The sequence below is a fragment of the Rutidosis leptorrhynchoides genome, chromosome 1, assembly GCF_046630445.1.
Source record: "Rutidosis leptorrhynchoides isolate AG116_Rl617_1_P2 chromosome 1, CSIRO_AGI_Rlap_v1, whole genome shotgun sequence".
Taxonomy (NCBI): Eukaryota; Viridiplantae; Streptophyta; class Magnoliopsida; order Asterales; family Asteraceae; genus Rutidosis; species Rutidosis leptorrhynchoides.
In genome coordinates, this window is record NC_092333.1 from 311,473,499 (window position 1) to 311,489,210 (window position 15,712).

Consider the following 15,712-nt stretch of genomic DNA (forward strand, 5'->3'; position numbering starts at 1 on the left):
TTGGGTACCAAAATTTGGAAATATGAGAGAAATGGTACTTAGAGAAGCTCATAAAACCAGATACTCAATACATCCTGGAACGGGGAAGATGTACAAGGATCTCAAGTGTGACGATCCGGAAATTTTTGACCAAATTTAAACTTAATCTTTAAATGTTTCCGACACGATAAGCAAAGTCTGTTAAACCGAGTCTCAAAATTTTGGAACTGCTTTTATGAATTCATTTAACATTCGACTGTCCCCGACGATTCACGAACAACTACTCGAAAATAGATATGTAAATATATATATATATATATATATATATATATATATATATATATATATATATATATATATGTATATATATTATAATCTGAAATATATTAATAAAAGCTTATGTGATTTAATTGTTGAAATTAAAGATTTAAATATAAATATTATTATAAGAATGATTTAAAATTATAATATTAGTTATCATTATTATTAATTAACTTATTATTTTTTATTTAAAATTATCAATATTGTTATTATTAATATTATCATATTATTTTTTTTATATTATTATTTCCGTATTTATTATTATTAGTATTTTTATTAATAATATTATTAGTATTTTTATTATATTTATTAGTTTTTAATATAAATTAAAGACATATAATTATATGAATTCTGCTTCCAATCCCTTTCACTTTATCTATTCTTTCTTATGATTGAATTGTTTATCAATCACGGGTATAATACGAACAAATTCAGTTTCAGGTCACTTTCTGCTTTTAATATTATTCCTGCTACTGATCACCAATCATAAACCAACTCACCCACCAATTCATAATATATTCACATCATTAATTAGATTCAACATAAAAATTTCACTAGTTGTAGTTGTAAATTAGTTCTATCAATTTGTTTTCCGTTCTCATCATATACACAATTACAAAAACCCCATCGATCATTATCACCATCATTCATCATATTCTATTATCACCTTCTCTTTTCGATTATATTGAGCAACCGAGAACGCCATCACATATACACCTTCTTGATGTTCACCATCACCTTCTATCATTGTCAACCCAAGACACAACCTTAAACACTCACCTGGTTACCGTTTCTCTCTCTCTAACTACCTCGCCATCCTTTTAAAACTATTATTTTATCCTTCATCGTACGACATCACTGAACCCAGTGATCACCTTCACCTTCGTTAACCACCACCAACAAATCATCAAGACTTCTCAACACGCCACCAAGAACCACCTATTTAAATTTTCTATTTTCGATCAAACGTTCCAAACTCAAACCGTTAAACCGTCACCCATTTGGTCACCACCATTATCACCAATATATCTCTCCCTCACTATTATTCTTTCTCAGTAAACTGCCACCTTTTTCCCTATATATTTTTTTTTCTCTTTTCTTCTTCTCCTTTTGGATCGAGACACCACTTCCTATAACTATATTCCCCATTGTATAGTTTGATTATGTTCGAGCTACTACTTCGGTTTAAAGGTGAAAACATGATGATATGGAATGATTAAAATGAAACGATGATGATGAACTATTTATTTTTTATTTTTGCTAATGGAAGATGAGGTAATATGGAAAGGTGATAGTAATGTTATTAATATTAAAAATGTTGCTACTGTCCCTTTTGCCGAAAGTTCCAAACAGTCAACCCATTTGCACAATTTTTTTTTCTCTCCTTGAATGTCGACTGCATTATACGGAGTATTACCTTAACTATTTGTAGGGCCAACTTTAAAAGTCCACTTGAGGATTATAAATGGTGGCCGACATTTTGTATGCATCTTATTTCTTTATGAAAAAAAAATATGGTGCAAGCTTATATTTGGGCCGAGGCTTGACTGGATATCGAATTGAACTCAACTTAATGATGAGGATGTGATTTCTAGTTGCTATTAGATGTGATGATTATGATTAAAATGACGTTAAAAATATATATATATATATATATAATGGTGATACATGAAATAATAAGTGAAGATGAGAATGGAGATTGATTAATTTGTGGAAGAAAATGAAATAGGAAATTTTCGGGTTAAAAATAAATAGGTTCCATATTATTTCAGAAAAACTGAAATAGATGAGTGGTTGTGTGTTGATCCGGGTTAGCGGGAGGTCTTGAGTTCGAGTCCGGTTCATGGCAAATTTTTTTAGGAAAGCTTTTTGAGGTAGTGCTCTTTATTACAATTATTATTATTATTGTTATTATCATTAGTTATTATTATGATATTATGATTACTATCATTAGTGTTATGAATGTTATTATCACCACTAAAAATTAATATTAATATCATTATTACTAGTATCATAATTATTATTATTATCATTTTAATTGTAAGTATCATAACCATTATTAGTATTATATTTGAGATTATGGGCACTATTAATTGTTGTTATTGCTATGTTAATAATAATATTATGATTATTATTATTACTATCATTTTAGTTATTATTATGTAATATCACCAAGTATTAATAGTATTAGTATTATTATAAATATTATTAATAAGTAAATTATTATTATTATTAACATTAATACAAGTTATAACATTATCATTATTATGTTAGTTATTACTATTATCACTAGTAAAACATTAACATCAAAATTACCATTTTTAACAAACAAATATTTTGTACCTAAAAACACGCTTATTATATATACTATAAATATATCGATATTCCATATAACTATATGAAAAATATATTATTATTATATATATGGCTACAAATAACAAATTAGGCATTTTTAATATAACACTAAATATATATATATATATATATATATATATATATATATATATATATATACTAATATAACTATAATAATCATTTTAGATTTATTTATATACAAAATAAACATATATAACACGTAAATTAAAAATATAAAATAAATATATGTAAATTATTAATGGAATGTATAAATCATTTAAATAACAAATATATCACTAATAATAAAATATATAATAGTTCGATTACAAATATGTGTATTAATATATATACAAATGATATAGGTTCGTGAATCCGAGGCCAACCCTGCATTGTTCAGTTGTGTAATGTCGTTATATGTATTTTTACTACAAAATACAATATGGTGAGTTCATTTGCCCTTTTACCCTTTATATTTTTGGGCTGAGAATACATGCGCTGCTTTTATAATTAGTTTACGAAATAGACACAAGTAAATGAAACTACATTCTATGGTTGGATTATTAAACTGAATATGCCCCTTTATAGTCTGGTAATCTAAGAATTAGGGAACAGACACCCTAATTGATGCGAACTCTAAAGATAGATCTATCGGGCCCAACAAGCCCCATCCAAAGTACCAGATGCTTTAGTACTTCGAAATTTATATCATGTCCGAAGGAGGATCCCAGAATGATGGGGATATTCTTATATGCATATTGTGAATGTCGGTTACCAGGTGTTCAATCCATATGAATGATATTTTTGTCTCTATGCATGGGACGTATGTTTATGAGAAATGGAAATATGAAAATCTTGTGGTCTATTAAAATTATGAAATGATTATTTATGCTAAACTAATGAACTCACCAACCTTTTGGTTGACACCTGAAAGCATGTTTATTCTCAGGTACGAAAGAAATCTTCCGCTGTACATTTGATCATTTTAAAGATATTACTCGGAGTCATTCATGACATATTTCAAAAGACGTTGCATTCGAGTCATTGAGTTTATCAAGATCATTATAAAGTTAATTATAGGATATATTATGAAATGGTATGCATGTCTGTCAACTTTAGATGTAATGAAAGATTGTCTTTTCAAAACGAATGCAATGTTTGTAAAATGTATCATATACAGGTTAAGTACCTCGCGATGTAATCAACTGTTGTGAATCGTTTATAATCGATATGGACTTCGTCCGAATAGATTAGGATGGGTCCTTTCATCAAGAAACATTTTTGGTGGCCGGGTATGAAAGCCAATGTTGCTAAATACGTAGGAGAATGTTTGACGTGTTCTAAGGTCAAAGCTGAGCATCAGAAACCATCAGGTCTACTTCAACAACCTGAAATCCCGGAATGGAAATGGGAAAACATTACCATGGATTTCGTCACTAATTTGCCAAGGACTGCCAGTGGTTTTGATACTATTTGGGTAATAGTTGATCGTCTCACCAAATCAGCACACTTCCTGCCAATAAGAGAAGATGACAATATGGAGAAGTTAGCACGACTGTATTTGAAGGAAGTCATCTCCAGACATGGAATACCAATCTCTATTATCTCTGAAAGGGATGGCAGATTTATTTCAAGATTCTGGCAGACATTACAGCAAGCATTAGGAACTCGTCTAGACATGAGTACTCCCTATCATCCACAAACTGATGGGCAGAGCGAAAGGACGATACAAACACTTGAAGACATGCTACTTGCATGTGTTATTGATTTCGGAAACAGTTGGGATCGACATCTACCGTTAGCAGAATTTTCCTACAACAACAGCTACCATTCAAGCATTGAGATGGCGCCATTTGAAGCACTTTATGGTAGAAAGTGCAGGTCTCCAATTTGTTGGAGTGAAGTGGGGGATAGACAGATTACGGGTCCGGAGATAATACAAGAAACTACTGAGAAGATCATCCAAATTCAACAACGGTTGAAAACTGCCCAAAGTCGACAAAAGAGCTACGCCGACATTAAAAGAAAAGATATAGAATTTGAAATTGGAGAGATGGTCATGCTTAAGGTTGCACCTTGGAAAGGTGTTATTCGATTTGGTAAACGAGGGAAATTAAATCCAAGGTATATTGGACCATTCAAGATTATTGATCGTGTCGGACCAGTAGCTTACCGACTTGAGTTACCTCAACAACTCGTGTCTGTACATAACACTTTCCACGTCTCGAATTTGAAGAAATGTTTTGCTAAATAAGATCTCACTCTTCCATTGGACGAAATCCAAATCAATGAAAAACTTCAATTCATTGAAGAACCCGTTGAAATAATGGATCGTGAGGTTAAGAGACTTAAACAAAACAAGATACCGATTGTTAAGGTTCGATGGAATGCTTGTAGAGGACCCGAGTTCACCTGGGAATGAGAAGATCAGATGAAGAAGAAGTACCCGCACTTATTTCCAGAAGATGAGCTAACACCTCCAATCGCTTAAAATTTCAGGACGAAATTTATTTAACGGGTAGGTACTGTAGTGACCCGAACTTTTCCGAACCTTTCGATGATTATATGTTTAATGAAAACTATATTTACATGATTAAATGTTTCCAACATGTTAAGCAATCAAACTTGTTAAGACTTGGTTAATTGAAACGGAAATTTTGTAAACGTCTGATTACCCAGTTTGACCAATGATTCACGAACGCTATAAGTTGTATATGACATGATGATACATAAATGAAGAAATATATATGTTTAAAATGATATAATGATCATCAAGTATCTCATTAAAAATAGTAACAATAAGTTATATACTTAAAAAGGAGACTATTGACGTATGAAACTCGAAACTATACATATAACGATTATCGTTATAACCACGTCTTACTAAATATATATGAAGCATATTAATACATTGTTATATTATATATAATATGATAATATGATAATTAAATATATCATTAAGTGTATTAACAATGAACTACATAAGTAAAAACAAGACTACTAACTTAAGGATTTCGAAACGAGACATATATGTAACGATTATCGTTGTAACGACATTTAAATGTATATATCATATTAAGATATATTAATATATCATAATATCATGATAATATAATAATTTAAAATCTCATTTGATATTATAAACATTGGGTTAACAACATTTAACAAGATCGTTAACCTAAAGGTTTCAAAACAACACTTACATGTAACGACTAACGATGACTTAACGACTCAGTTAAAATGTATATACATGTAGTGTTTTAATATGTATTCATACACTTTTGAAAGACTTCAAGACACTTATCAAAATACTTCTACTTAAAAAAAATGCTTACAATTACATCCTCGTTCAGTTTCATCAACAATTCTACTCGTATGCACCCGTATTCGTACTTGTACAATACACAGCTTTTAGATGTATGTACTATTGGTATATACACTCCAATGATCAGCTCTTAGCAGCCCATGTGAGTCACCTAACACATGTGGGAACCATCATTTGGAAACTAGCATGAAATATCTCATAAAATTACAAAAATATGAGTAATCATTCATGACTTATTTACATGAAAACAAAATTACATATCCTTTATATCTAATCCATACACCAACGACCAAAAACACCTACAAACACTTTCAATCTTCAATTTTCTTCATCTAATTGATCTCTCTCAAGTTCTATTTTCAAGTTCTAAGTGTTCTTCATAAATTCTACAAGTTCTAGTTTCATAAAATCAAGAATACTTTCAAGTTTGCTAGCTCACTTCCAATCTTGTAAGGTGATCATCTAACCTCAAGAAATCTTTTTTTCTTACAGTGGGTTATCATTCTAATACAAGGTAATAATCATATTCAAACTTTGGTTCAATTTCTATAACTATAACAATCTTATTTCAAGTGATGATCTTACTTGAACTTGTTTTCGTGTCATGATTCTGCTTCAAGAACTTCGAGCCATCCAAGGATCCGTTGAAGCTAGATCCATTTTTCTCTTTTCCAGTAGGTTTATCCAAGGAACTTAATTTAGTAATGATGTTCATAACATTATTCGATTCATACATAAAAAGCTATCATATTCGAAGTGGTAAACATAGTTTAGTTAATTCTAAACTTGTTCGCAAATAAAGTTAATCCTTCTAACTACACTTTTAAAATCAACTATACACATGATCTATATCTATATGATATGCTAACTTAATGATTTAAAACCCGGAAACACGATAAACACCATAAAACCGGATTTACGCCGTCGTAGTTACAACCGGGGGCTGTTTTGGTTTGGATAATTAAAAACTATGAAAAACTTTGATTTAAAAGCTATACTTATGGGAAAATGATTTTTCTTATGAACATGAAACCATATCCAAAAATCATGGTTAAACTCAAAGTGAAAGTATGTTTTTCAAAACAGTCATCAAGATGTCGTTCTTTCGACGGAAATGACTACCTCTTTCAAAAACGACTTGTAACTTGTATTTCTGACTACAAACCTATACATTTTCTGTTTAGTTTCATAAAGTCAAGTTCAATACGAAACCATGGCCGCTTAAATCGCTCAAAACGGATTAGAAACGAAGAAATGGCGAGCAAAACAAAATTGGTAAAAACTACTCATTTTAGCTACGTGAAAATTGGTAACAAATCTATTCCAACCATAACTTAATCAACTTGTATTGTATATTATGTAATCTTGAGATACCATAGACACGTATACAATGTTTCGACCTATCATGTCGACACATCTATATATATTTCAGAACAACCATAGACACTCTATATGTGAATGTTGGAGTTAGCTATACAAGGTTGAGGTTGATTCCAAAATATATATAGTTTGAGTTATGATCAATACTGAGATATGTATACACTGGGTCGTGGATTGATTCAAGATAATATATATCGATTTATTTCTGTACATCTAACTATGGACAACTAGTTGTAGGCTACTAACGAGGACAGCTGACTTAATAAACTTAAAACATCAAAATGTATTAAAAGTGTTGTAAATATATTTTGAACATACTTTGATATATATCGTGAATCGACCAGTGGCCAAGTCTTACTTCCCGACGAAGTAAAAAAATCTGTGAAAGTGAGTTATAGTCCCACTTTTAAAATCTAATATTTTTGGGATGAGAATACATGCAGGTTTTATAAATGATTTACAAAATAGACACAAGTACGTGAAACTACATTCTATGGTTGAATTATTGAAATCGAATATGCCCCTTTTTATTAAGTCTGGTAATCTAAGAATTAGGGAACAGACACCCTAATTGACGCGAATCCTAAAGATAGATCTATTGGGCCTAACAAACCCCATCCAAAGTACCGGATGCTTTAGTACTTCGAAATTTATATCATATCCGAAGGGTGTCCCGGAATGATGGGGATATTCTTATATATGCATCTTGTTATTGTCGGTTACCAGGTGTTCACCATATGAATGATTTTTATCTCTATGTATGGGATGTGTATTGAAATATGAAATCTTGTGGTCTATTGTTACGATTTGATATATATAGGTTAAACCTATAACTCACCAACATTTTTGTTGACGTTTTAAGCATGTTTATTCTCAGGTGATTATTAAGAGCTTCCGCTGTCGCATACTTAAATAAGGACAAGATTTGGAGTCCATGCTTGTATGATATTGTGTAAAAACTGCATTCAAGAAACTTATTTTGTTGTAACATATTTGTATTGTAAACCATTATGTAATGGTCGTGTGTAAACAGGATATTTTAGATTATCATTATTTGATAATCTACGTAAAGCTTTTTAAACCTTTATTGATGAAATAAAGGTTATGGTTTGTTTAAAAATGAATGCAGTCTTTGAAAAACGTCTCATATAGAGGTCAAAACCTCGCAACGAAATCAATTAATATGGAACAAGATTGGATAATTTTTCTCATTTTAGCTACGTGAAAATTGGTAACAAATCTATTCCAACCATAACTTAATCAACTTGTATTGTATATTATGTAATCTTGAGATACCATAGACACGTATACAATGTTTCGACCTATCATGTCGACACATCTATATATATTTCGGAACAACCATAGACACTCTATATGTGAATGTTGGAGTTAGCTATACAGGGTTGAGGTTGATTCCAAAATATATATAGTTTGAGTTGTGATCAATACTGAGATACGTATACACTGGGTCGTGGATTGATTCAAGATAATATTTATCGATTTATTTCTGTACATCTAACTGTGGACAACTAGTTGTAGGTTACTAACGAGGACAGCTGACTTAATAAACTTAAAACATCAAAATATATTAAAAGTGTTGTAAATATATTTTGAACATACTTTGATATATATGTATATATTGTTATAGGTTCGTGAATCAACCAGTGGCCAAGTCTTACTTCCCGACGAAGTAAAAATCTGTGAAAGTGAGTTATAGTCCCACTTTTAAAATCTAATATTTTTGGGATGAGAATACATGCAGGTTTTATAAATGATTTACAAAATAGACACAAGTACGTGAAACTACATTCTATGGTTGAATTATCGAAATCGAATATGCCCCTTTTATTAAGTCTGGTAATCTAAGAATTAGGGAACAGACACCCTAATTGACGCGAATCCTAAAGATAGATCTATTGGGCCTAACAAACCCCATCCAAAGTACTGGATGAAGGTTTTTTCGTATGCCCGAGAGACATATTAAATTAATGTGGCTAATATGTTTTGATCCAAGTCGGGTCATACTCAATAACAAGCTTACCGACACCTTGTTCGTATTTGATCTTAACGATTGGATCATTGATTAAATACGCGACACTTGAATTTTAAGGAAAAGGCTTCTTAAATAATATTACTTGATATGTTTATATATAAGTTATGGAACAACTTATATAACAAGGATTTAATTATTTATAGGTTAAATAATTGATTAAGTTATGATACATTTTATAAAATTGGTTTTATAAAATATACATAACAAATAATATATATACAAGTTTATAAAATGTATTTTATGAAATCAAGTTTTATAAAAACTGATTTTATAAAATCAGTTTTTTTTATAAAAGTATATTATATTATGGCAATGTGAGTGGCATGGGAGTTAGAATAAGCATGCATTTGTTTAATACTTGCTACACATGCTTAACTAAGACCAAGGGGACTTAGTATTCCACACACACATGCATTCAAACATATCAAAAGAGCTAGAAAACTGCACAAAATTCTGCTGCTGTTGTGCTGAAGGCCGTGGCCTTTTATTGCCAAAAGGGAGGTCTTAATTTGGTTTTTACAAGCTCATTTATAGTGTCATTTAAATCCTAACTAATTACAAAGGTGTTGGGGTTATTGCTTGTGGGTATTTCAAGCTTGAGGCTTCAAGTAAGAAGCTTGTTCATCATCATCTTCTTCATCATCTTGTAGTAACCCTCAACTAGCTTGAGGAGGTAAAACTCTAAACTCACTTGTTGTATGTAAGCATATTATTCTTGACTTGATCTATTTTGGGATTCATGTTTAAATGGTTAAACTTTGTAAAGATTGTTTTAATATGCTTCTGCTTTCTATGTTTATAAAAAATGATTTTAGACATATACATATATGGATATGGAAACTTGGTAATCTTTTGAATCCTAACAATGGTATCAAGAGCCAAAGTCATAGAAATATGCTTCTTGTATTTGGCTTGTAAACCCATTTTCTTTACAATCTAGTAACATGCATGAAACTAGAAAGTAAAATTTTGGGTTTTGGGTGGGGGTTTTTTTTGGCCGAATTTTTGGGGTTCCAAATGGGTTTTGGAGCTTCAAGTTTGGCCAAGATTTGTTGTTGTTTTGGTTCACAATCATGCCTTGACCTTGTGGTTGGATTTGTGTGTGATTTGGTTGTATTTTGATGATTGTAAATTCATTCATTTGGTTTGTAATTATCTTGTAATTTTGGTGATGTAATTTATTTTATTTGGTATGTAAAATAGATTAGGTTGTAATTACCTTTTCTAGAAAAATGTATTAGGTTATATATTTTGTAAAAAGAAAAGTGAAGATTCAAGAAGATTACAAGATGGAGCATAAGGATGCAAGAGTTAGTGGGAGATTTGTTAATCTCCTACTTTGTGGTCTTAACCCTTTAGGTAACACTTGTTTTGGCTAAACAAGTGTTTACCACTTTGGCATGATTGTGGACTTTTATTTTGCATGCTTGTATGGTTTTGTGTATGTGTTTGGTTGTTACAAGATCTCATGAAACAACTTGCAAAAATGACATTATAATTGGTTATAATTAAAACAACAAAAGACACTAATAAATGGTTATTAGGTACTAGATGCAAAATGTATATAAAATGGTTTATATCAAGTAAAATTTGGTTATTTTACTAATGATATGAAATGGGTTTTTCATTATATACCATACATCAAATGCATGTTGGTGTATGGCAAAATGTTAGCTTAAACTAGAATTTAAGAAAGACTTAAAATCCCTTTAAAACTAAAACAAGGAAAACAAGTTAAACGCCATCCTATTGTGGAACACTTGAACATAGTAGTGAACTCATAATGGGATAAAGGTCACCTAACCGTTATGAGCAAACTAATATGGTTAAGGTAAAATTCACATGGTTGTGGGATAAAGGTCACCTAACCACTTGCATGATTAATTTTACATGTTTACACAAGTAGGACGACTTGATTTGGGAATCATGAACTTAGGGTCACCGAAGCATGAGGAACAAATAGGCGTTGATGGGATAAATATGCCATGCAAAAGGATTGCATGATCCCATAATTTAGAAGTTGCAAAAGGATTGCAATTGTCATATAAATGACTACCTAGCTAAATCAAATAACGGGATAAAGGTCACCTAACCGAAATTTGATTTACCGTTGGATTCTAATATTTAATAAGACAATTATAATATAAAAGGGTATTGTTTATTAAATTTGAAATCAATACTTAAATGAACTTTGTTAATTTTGTAGATGGCCGCTAATAACAACAACAACATGCAAAACGCACCACTTAACCTAAACAACCTATCGTTAAGGTCTCTCCTCGAGAAAGACAAACTCAACCATACGAACTTTATGGATTGGTTCCGTAATCTTAGGATTGTCCTCAAACTCGAGGATAAAGCGTATGTGTTGGAGGACCCCATTCCCGATCAACCCGACATGGATGATACGGAGGGCATGGCTTACTATGACAAATATTGTGCCGATTCGGTGCAAGTTGGTTGCCTAATGCTTGGGACTATGATACCCGAACTCCAAAAGGATTTCGAACATCATAGTGCATATGACATGATAACGCAATTGAAGGAGATGTTCCTTCAACAAGCACGTGTCGAGCGCTTCGAAACGGTTCGAGCGCTACATGCATGTCGTATGGATGACACCCAATCCGTCTCCTCCTATGTCCTCAAAATGAAAAGCCTCATTGATCGCGCAAACCGTCTTAACCTCAACATTTCCAATGAGCTAGCCACCGATCTTATCCTAAACTCCTTGTCAAATAGGTTTGACCAATTTGTAATTAATTACAATATGAATGGGATGGATAAGACCATCGGTGAGCTTCATGGCATGTTAAGGACGGCCGAAACAAGCATGGGTAAAAGGGCTTCACCCGTGCTAATGATCAATGATGGCGGGTCAAAAGGTAACAACACCTCTAAGTCTAAGGTGGCTAAGAGAAAAGGACCCGCCTATCAAGGCAAGGGTAAGGTGAAGATGGTTACCCCAACCAAGAACAAGAACAAAAAGCAAAAGGTTACGGAAAAGGCAAACCCCAAGGAAGACCCATGTTTCGGTTGCGGTGAGATGGGTCATTGGAAACGAAACTGTCCGGTCTACCTTAAGGAGTTGAAGGAAAAGAGGGATGCGGGGCAATCCTCAGGTAATATATATATGGTATATATAGAGCTTAGTATTACTTTTTCTAATACATGGGTATTAGACACTGGATGTGGAACTCACATTTGCAATTCTTTGCAGGGGTTCAAAAGAAGTAACAAGCAAATGGGAACATCAAGTCTCTTCATGGGGAATGGAGCTAAAGTGCAAGTGAAAGCTCAAGGAGACTTTGTGTTAAAACTTCCAAGTAGCATGGAACTTATTTTGAATGATGTTTTGTATGCACCCGACTTGTGTCGAAACATTATTTCTGTTTCCCGTTTGAAACAATATGGTTTTAATGTTAATTTTATTAATGATGATATCCATGTTTGTTTAGATAATGTATTCTATTTCAAGGCTTCGCCTTCAAATGGAATTTATGAATTGGTTCATGATAACACATCATCTAGTAGCTCAATGTACCATACAAGCACCAAGAAACTCAAAAGGGATTTGAGTGATTCCTACTTATGGCATTGTCACCTTGGACACATAAATAAGAACCGAATGCATACACTTCAAAAGAATGGACTTTTAAAATCAAATGAGATGGACTCGTTTGATGTATGTGAATCTTGTTTACAAGGCAAAATGACTAAAGCACCTTTCAAAGGGACCTATGAAAAGGCTAAAGACTTGTTGTGATTAATACATTCGGATGTGTGTGGTCCCTTTAAGCCCATGACTAGGAATGGTGAAAGATACTTTGTTACATTCATTGATGACTTCAGTCGTTTCAGATATGTCTACTTTTTAAGGCATAAGGATGAAACTTTTGAAGCATTCAAAGAATATCAAAACGAAGTACAAAATTAACTCAACAAGACAATCAAGGTACTGCGTACTGATAGAGGAGGTGAATACCTAAGCGATGCCTTCCAAGATCATCTTAGAAGTTGTGGGATTATCTCACAACTCACTCCTCCTGGAACACCCCAACTGAATGGAGTTTCCGAAAGGAGGAACCGAACCCTAATGGATATGGTTCGATCTATGATGGCTAGAAGCTCGTTACCTCTATCATTTTGGGGTTATTGTCTATGCTCCGCGGCTCGTATTTTGAATATGGCCCCAACCAAGAAAGTGGAACGAACACCTCATGAGATGTGGTTTGGAAAACCTCCATCTCTATCATACTTAAAGGTATGGGGATGTGAAGCTTACCCTAAGCGTTACGTCCCTAATAAGTTGAATGCTCGATCCATGAAGTGTATCTTCATAGGATATCCCAAGAATGATATGGGATATTATTTCTATGATCCATCCGAGCAGAATGTATTTGTTGTTCGGAAGGCGGAATTCCTTGAAACTAAGTTCCTAATGGAAGGAAATAGTGAAAGGAAGATAGATCTTGAGGAGGTTCAAGATCAAGTAGATGATACACAATTGGTTGACACTAGCACTCAACATGAAAATGTTGAGAATGATCAAATGGATGATCAAAATACACAAGACGTTTGCAGATCTGGTAGGATTAGTAATCCTCCTGAGAGATATGGGTTTCTCATAGATGGTTGCTATGTGGTTGATTTGGATGAACCAATAAACTACCAAGATGCTTTATCAAGGATTGATAAAGATAAATGGCAGGAAGCCATGAACGCTGAGATGCAATCCATGTATGACAACCAAGTTTGGGAACTTGTTACACAACCTGCTGGCTCAAGGCTAGTTGATTGTAAATGGCTTTTCAAAATGAAAACCGACATACATGGAAACTTGGATACATATAAAGCTAGACTTGTAGCAAAAGGTTTCACTCAAACTCAAGGGGTTGACTATGATGAAACTTTTTCGCCTGTGGCAATGCTAAAGTCTATTAGGATATTACTTGCCATTGCTGCTCATTATGATTATGAAATATGGCAAATGGATGTCAAGACCGCTTTCCTAAATGGACATCTTGATGAAGATGTCTATATGGTTCAGCCTGAGGGTTTTGTTAATCCGAAATATCCTAAAAAGGTATGCAAGTTAAAGAAGTCAATCTACGGATTGAAACAAGCATCTAGAATGTGGAATCATCGTTTTAATGAGGAGGCCAAGAAATTTGGCTTCATTAAAAATGGTGATGAAGCTTGTGTATACCAGAAAGCTAGTGGGAGCACTATCATGTTCCTTGTACTATATGTGGATGATATATTGTTATTTGGAAATGATATTCCGGCAATGCAAGGTGTTAAAACTTGGTTAAGCAAATGCTTCTCCATTAAGGATCTTGGAGAAGCACAATACGTTTTGGGGATTGGGATCTACAGGGATAGATCCAAGAAACTGATAGGTTTAAATCAAAGTGCATACATTGAAAAGATCTTGAAAAGGTTCAAGATGGAGAACTCTAAGAAAGGTTTGGTACCTATTCAAAAGGGAACACTTCTCAGTTCATCTCAGTGCCCCACCACGAAAGATGAACAGGAGAGAATGAAGAAAGTCCCATATGCTTCTGCCATTGGGTCAATCATGTATGCAATGATATGCACTAGACCGGATGTGTCATGCGCTTTTAGCCTGACAAGTAGATACCAAAATAACCCAGGAAATGGTCATTGGATTGCTGTTAAAAGTATATTGAAATACCTTAGGAGGACTAAGGATATGTTTCTGATATATGGGTCTGGTGAGGAGGAACTCACTGTAAAAGGTTACATGGATGCGAGTTTCCAAACTGATCGTGATGATTCTCGATCACAATCCGGTTATGTCTTCACATTAAATGGAGGTGCGGTCTCTTGGAAGAGTTCAAAACAGGATGTTGTTGCTCTATCCACTACAGAGTCGGAGTACATCGCCGCATCATTAGCAGCTCAGGAAGCTGCATGGATGAAGAAATTCATCGACGACTTAGGAGTACTCCCTTCCATTCAGGACCCTCTTGAGATCTTTTGTGACAACGAGGGTGCGATTGCTCAAATCAAGGAACCTCGTGCTCATCAAAAGACCCGTCACATTGAGCGGAGATTCAACTACATAAGGGATGAAGTTGAAAAGGGAAAGATATGTATTCGCAAAGTTCACACAGATCTTAATATAGCGGATCCTCTCACGAAGCTCTTACATGGATCAAAACATGCAGGACATGTTTGTGTATTAGGGCTTTGATATTCTAGTGATTGGTCATGATCTGTTTTAAGTATTGTAACGGAACGAAATTGTTCAAACTCATTAATATAATTATGGTTTA